Source organism: Branchiostoma belcheri, unplaced genomic scaffold (assembly GCF_001625305.1).
Source record: "Branchiostoma belcheri isolate BF01 breed outbred unplaced genomic scaffold, Haploidv18h27 scaffold32, whole genome shotgun sequence".
Classification (NCBI taxonomy): Eukaryota; Metazoa; Chordata; class Leptocardii; order Amphioxiformes; family Branchiostomatidae; genus Branchiostoma; species Branchiostoma belcheri.
The window spans coordinates 1,025,507-1,032,312 of NW_017803932.1; positions in this window are offsets into that span (position 1 = coordinate 1,025,507).

Genomic DNA, 6,806 nt, shown 5'->3' on the forward strand with positions numbered 1-6,806 from the left:
CCGCATAATCTTTCAAATTGTATTCTAGAATAATTTATGGCTATTTACTTTTCTCACCATCTGACATTTAAGCATTTGATGTGGAAACGCCAGAGGGTTCTTAAGTAAGCTCAGATCTCTAGATCAACAAAACAAAAATCTCTCTCTTATACTGACATCTGATATTCGTCGACGGCCTCCACTAGCTGCCCCCAAGAATCGAAGTCCGTTGCTTTTTTGAAGGCTCCGTGCCATTTGGCCACTTGTTTGGTCTTCTCTGACATACCCGTTCAATCGATGGCGAGCTTCGGAAAATTTTTCATGTGGAAAACGCCGGTGGTTGGAGAAAAATGGTTTGTTGAACTTGCCGGAGGAACCAACGCCCTCCCATAACCCGGCGAAGGAAACACGCCTCACTTCCGGGTTAACGACAGGGCTAGTCCACTATCAACGAAGGTGATCTTTCTTAACAACAGTTAATATTCCTCCATTATCAGCATTAATGTTTCAAATAAATACTTATATTTTTTCTTGATACATGTTAAATATGGTTTTGTTCACCAGTTTCCATTTTTCTATCATTTAAAGCAAATAAATTGAATCTTCTTAACGCCCCTTCAAACCAAGTGTAATGTACCAACTTCCGGGTCAAAAATTGATACCAAGCATCCTGTCGCCCTGCTGACCTGCGTGAAGACGGTACTATATGTTGGACTGTTTGTTTCATGGCGATCAGATTAGCTATGAACTGGTTTTTATAACTTTTGACTTGTAGGGAGTGTTTTGTCTAGCACAGCGTTATATCCATAGTTCATGATCCAAACCAGTCCAGTTCTTTTTTGGACATTATAATTTTGTCGTTCGACATCAGCATGCAAGGTTGCATAATTTTTGGTGACCTTTTAATTTGTATTGATTGTTTAGATATCCAATGATATACTAGTAATGATTACTACATGCACTATCTACTCAAGGAGCAACAAGTGAAGGAATCAAAGAAATTTGCATTATCATGTGTTTTTTTCACAAATGAAATAAGGTGGTGAGAATGAATTGATTCATTAACATTAACAATCATATTACAATGACAAAGTGATATGCCAATTTCTCAAAACATCATTGCTATAAGTATAAGTCATTTTTCTTACTTCAACTACATGTACAGTCATTAATGATAATGTGTACTAAAAACTTACTAAGTAACCAAGATTATTAACAACTAGAGGTCGGAGATCTCATGTCTTCGTCAGAGGTACATCGTTCTAGAGAAATTAACATGCGTATTCTTCACTCTTTTTAATAATCAATTTGGTCTAAAGAACAAAAGAATCTCTGTACTATTTTTTGGTACAGAACACCCTGAAACGGTTTGCCGCAGATTATACAGATGCGTCGTCACCCGTGTTAGCCCCCCCCCCTAGTTATTTGAGTTTGGACTGTTACTGGAAAAAAAACTTACTGTGTTGAAAGTGTCACGACAGCGCCGCAAAATATAATAAGAGCATATGTTATAAAGGAAAGAATCAGAACAGGGTGACTACTGCTGTTTTGTTAATTTGTCTTTATGACAAATAGAAGACTTGTTTCTTGTGTTCTTTGTGTCCTAACATTTGTACTTCTACAGTTAGTATATTCCAAATCTAGGCATCTCGTTTTTCGGCCCTTCGTGTTTTTATTGCGTGCTTGCCTTAAATTTAAGGTAATTAGATTTAAGGTCTCCAGTGGACGTCATCCATAGCAATTACTTGATGTGGCCGTAGAAAATAACCTGACATATGTCCAACCTATCCTCCCCCTGCTGAAGTTATAGTACAATCCCTCAATGTAACGACATTTGATCCCATCCCATTATGGGGTTCCCCGGCTATATCCAGCTGTCGGCTGTCTCCAAGCAGATGTAGGTGGGGGATTTCTAAACACAAAAGGTCCTATTACGGGGACATAACGACCTCCACGACTCTCATATTTGAACTCAATCTTGGAGACCACCACAGTAACATGCCTATCAAATTTCATTAACTTCCATCCACACATACAAAAGTTATCCTGCTCACAAGAAAAATTAACAAAATACCCCCTGTAGTCACAACGAAACCCCCCACGAAGCTCAGTAACGAACTTAACCTTGACCCCGACAATAGTAAGCACCACACCAAGAATTATAATCAACATTTTACAAATACTTGAGTTATCTTGCTAACAAGCCACAAACACAAAAGGTGCACTAACGTGACGCACAGACCCCCCACGAAGCCGAAACTTGTACTTGACTTCGGCCTCAACAGCGGTAATATGCCTGCCAAAAATCATGGACGTCGAATCATGCCTTCCAGAGTTATATCGCAAAATCCGCAGTTCCCCACACTCCGGCGAGACAATTTCATAGTCCTTCTGACGAAGACAATAACAGTAACGTTAATTCAATTTCCTACACGTTATGAATATGACATCAGTGTATAACTTGGCTCTCTGGAGATGGTAACAACTTCATCATCATTTCTAGCCTTCATTATGTCAATCATGTCAAAACATCTGATCCTTTCCCTCTTTTAATCTTTGCATTAAATCTAATCCTACCTCTAATTTGGCATGATCAGCCAGGTGTTTATGAAGATACTGTAACTTAACACAGGTATATTGCCATGCAAGCACACAAACTTACAACAACACCCAACATTTCATAATTGAAAGCAATTTTAAGCACAGAGAATGTAAAAGAACAGGTTTGCTGCATGTCAATAAACATAATGGGTGCTTTCTCAACCACATACTGTACTTCTAGTTATTAGGTTTAACAGAGGGAAAGAAAAACATCTATCATTCTCTTTCATCTTTCTCAGGCAATAAGATCATGTGTTATTTATACAACTCCAAAATACTGTATCCAAAGTCCCAAAAGACAATGAATATGTCATCTCAAGTCTCCAGGACCTGCCAGTGTTCTTTTGTCATCTCAGACACGGACAACATAAGGTTGATGCTGGTTTTTACATGATGTGATTATTGATTGGGACGCATGCAAATATACGGGTGGCGATGTTGGCAGTTCCTGTCATTCCACTGTCCGTTTTTCCCAGCTGTCCGTAGAAGTTTCTCCCAAAAACCGGTACTGGCCTGTTGAAAAAAAGTTAATACACACACTATATACCTTTTTCATACTCAGGTAACATTCCCATATTAGATATCGATAATCAGTCTCCACTACGAGTATGTAATATAGAATCCATCTTCACTTAATTTCTTGTAATACAATAGAAAGGGAGAAATTCTGACAAATGTTCTCAGTAGGCAGAAAATTGAACAGGGGAAAGGTTTTAGCTCAATATTAAAGATAAAATGTATTTTTCACATTGTAAGCCAAAGTTTAATTTCCCATAAGGAATCTTCATTTCCTAAACAATCCGGAAGTTGACCTAAATGTTTCTGTGTTCTGCCCACCATTCTACAAGAACGAAAAACATTTTACTAAGCATTAGAATATATTTTGTAACTTGAAACAAAAAGGAACACTCACCCGAGGCCTAGCACCAACACAGTGTTCTCCCATAGGTCCATCAGCCGTCAGACCGTTGTTAGGCTCCCCTGGAGCCCAGTTTGTGTAAGAACATCGTGAACCATCCGTCCACATCCACCGTCCGTCTGGTGAAGAGGGCGCTTCTCTCGTCAGGCCCAGCCAGACAAGTCTATTATCGACTGCAGTTAAATGAAAGTTAGTGACTTACTTACATACATGTACATGTACTTGTACATGTACTGCCTTTACGTAATACTAGTCCTGTCATGTAGGGCAGCAATGTGGTTAGACTCAAAAGATATAAGGCACGAGGTCACAGAAATAATTTTAGTATTGCAGGTTTTGACTTCTTTAAAGACAATAGCTAATGAATGTCACACATTTTGTATAATTAGGTAGGCTGTGGAATTTTTTTTAGCTGAAATGTACATGTAGCTTGTTTTATTACCTTCATCAGAAGGTTATGTGTTTAGGTACACCATACATAGGGGTTGCTGATTTTGTAACCAGTTATAACTTGGGGTGTGGTGCATGTATCTTTATGATATTTGGTAGGTAGGATGAGGTTAGGAAAAGGAAGGTCAAGGTCAATTTTGAGCAATTTTGGGTACTCTAGCCATTTTGAAAGGTACTGCAGCGGGGTACATGGGTATAATATCTCATGCTGTGGACATGCCATTGGTCTTGATTTTTGAGTTGGACATAGATGCTTGGGCAGTAAGTATCTGGTGTGGTTTTCAGTGAAATAGCTGGTCATTTTTATGACGGAATGTGAGTAGACAGGATAACTTTTGATGTTGTGGATGTTTTTTTACAGTTTTTATATAATATAATTGGTTTATTGTTTCAATTGAAAGCAATACACTAAAATACATTGCAGCGACTTGTACATAGTACAAGTCGCTGAATTATGCATATTAGGCAGTTACAAGAAATGAATAAAACACTTAATAAAATCTATAGAAACTACTATACATAGCAAAATAATTAAAATAATTAGACAATAATCATAATAAGAATTACCACACACTGATAGGTTACCTGACGTTGTTCAGAAGTGCAGTGAAGTATGGAATGGGGCTGTTTTTATATCTGTTGGATCTTGCCATCGGAATACAGAGCTGATTATTGCCCTTTAAATTTCTGTTGTGAACATCTTTCCGTAGCGGGGGCAGCCAGTTTCTAAACGTCGGCGAATTCAACAGAGATTTGGCAAATTTAAGGCTTAGCGATTCTCGTCTAGTTTTCAAGGTACAGAGGCCAAAATGGGAAAGGGCTTCATCATAACATGAGTATTGAGGGCCTAAAATTATTCTTAGCGCACGTTTCTGTATTCGTTCTAATTTATCGGATTGTTGATGTGTTATATTGGCATTCCATACAGGGGCAGCATATTCAACGGCTGGTCGTATATATAATAAATAGATTTCGCAAAGGTCGTTGATGGGAAGGCCGAAACGTTTTAATTTCTTTAACCAGTAGAGTCGTGAGCTTGCTTTTGTCGTAATGACCTCTACGTGCTTATCCCATTTCATATCCGCTGTCAACCACAGTCCAAGTATGCATGCCACTTCTGTATGCTCAAGGACATTTTTGTAGGTAGCTTGTAGTGTGGAAAAAGAAGAATAAGTTCAAATTTAGCCTTTGGGGGGAACAGATGTGGTTTCTCTAAGGTCTCTCGGGACATATGTACCCAATGGGAACATGAACAGTAGACCACAGCTTAATGTCCCGATCAAAGGACTGCGCGACTCTTTCAAGAAGCGTGCAAGTCAATGAAACCTCCAACATGAAAACTCCACAGCACTCCAAACCCAAAAAGATACACTCAGAAGTAACGACAACGACAAATGTCAGAAAATTTCCATACTCGTGTAACATGTGTTCTATACTTGTGTCACACACATCCTTTGGTTTACATATACCAGCAAAATAAAAGTCAAACTATATACAGCAACACATCTCTGACAACCCATACATGACAAAGGTCTGAAGTCATTGACCTCTTGTTCTATTTATGTATTACTTACCATCACTGATGAGATGTGTGATGAATCTGCTTTCCTCATCGTCAAGAACAGAAGCAAGATGAGCGCCGAGTCGTCTACATCCCCTGTCTGCCTCTGACCAGCTGACTGGATCCCGTATCAGCTTGTAGCAGTAGTTGTTGTATTCATTCAGTCTCCACCAAGGTTGACATTGTGGTGCTGTAATAAAGGATAGATTGGGAAAAGAATAGAGCTTCTCTCTCTCTCTCTCTCTCTCTCTCTCTCTCTCTCTCTAGCAGAGTCATCACACCTCTCATCTTTGGGTTGTCAGAGAGATGTGCTGCTGTAAATACTTTGACTTTTATCTTGCTGGAGAGAGAGAGAGAAAGAGAAAGATTCATCTCTCTCAATACATATATAGATGGCTTCATCACATTATAAACCAAATTGCCTGAACGAAAAAAATTAATACTAGTAATTTCTATCAATAATATACATGTACACCAATTCTTTCAATCTCCACGAAAGTTGACATTGTGGTGCTGTAACAAACGATAGATTGGGAAAGGAATAGAGACCGTCTATAGTATATATATAATATGTATTAGTTTTTTACTAAAAGCTTGTTCGGGAGAACCAATGAGTTTTTAACCGGTACCTCCTTGGCAGAACATGATTCCATTCAATCTGGCTTCATCACATTGTAAACCAAATTGTTTAGGCTGCTCGCCTGAACGAAAATAAATGAATACCGCGGGTACTAGTAATTTCTATCAAGAACATACATGTACACAAGTAATGGTAAAGTAGTGATTATTTTGTGTTTTGTTGTTCATCATACTCTTCATTCCCAGTCAGGCCCCGGTTGGGAATTGTGATCTTGGCCTAAACTTAGACTTGACTTTATCGAAAGTTATGCCAAACAGAAGCACCTACTTGCTCTTGAAGCAGATGACAAATCACGCACCGTGTGGCGCATGCACGCACTACATACATAGAATGTCTACTAAGCGTTGATAGAGTATTGAAAATGCAACAAATATACTGCAATGTTATTAAGCGATCATTGCTAATCTGCCGGCTGGTAATATAGCCAACAGTATGTCCTTACCTGTTCCTGGACTGAGAGGTGCGACAGTAGTTCTTGGTACGATCCCAGCGGTTACAGTGGTAGTCAACAATGTGGTGCTGAATCCCTCAAGCTTCGGTGGTGTGGCGGGTGTAGTTGATTTGGCCGCTTCCTCCGAGACGTTTTCCATGTAGAATGCCGTAGACAATGTGGTGCCGAGTCGCTTTGGTATACGTAAGGGGGTTGAAGTTGAAGG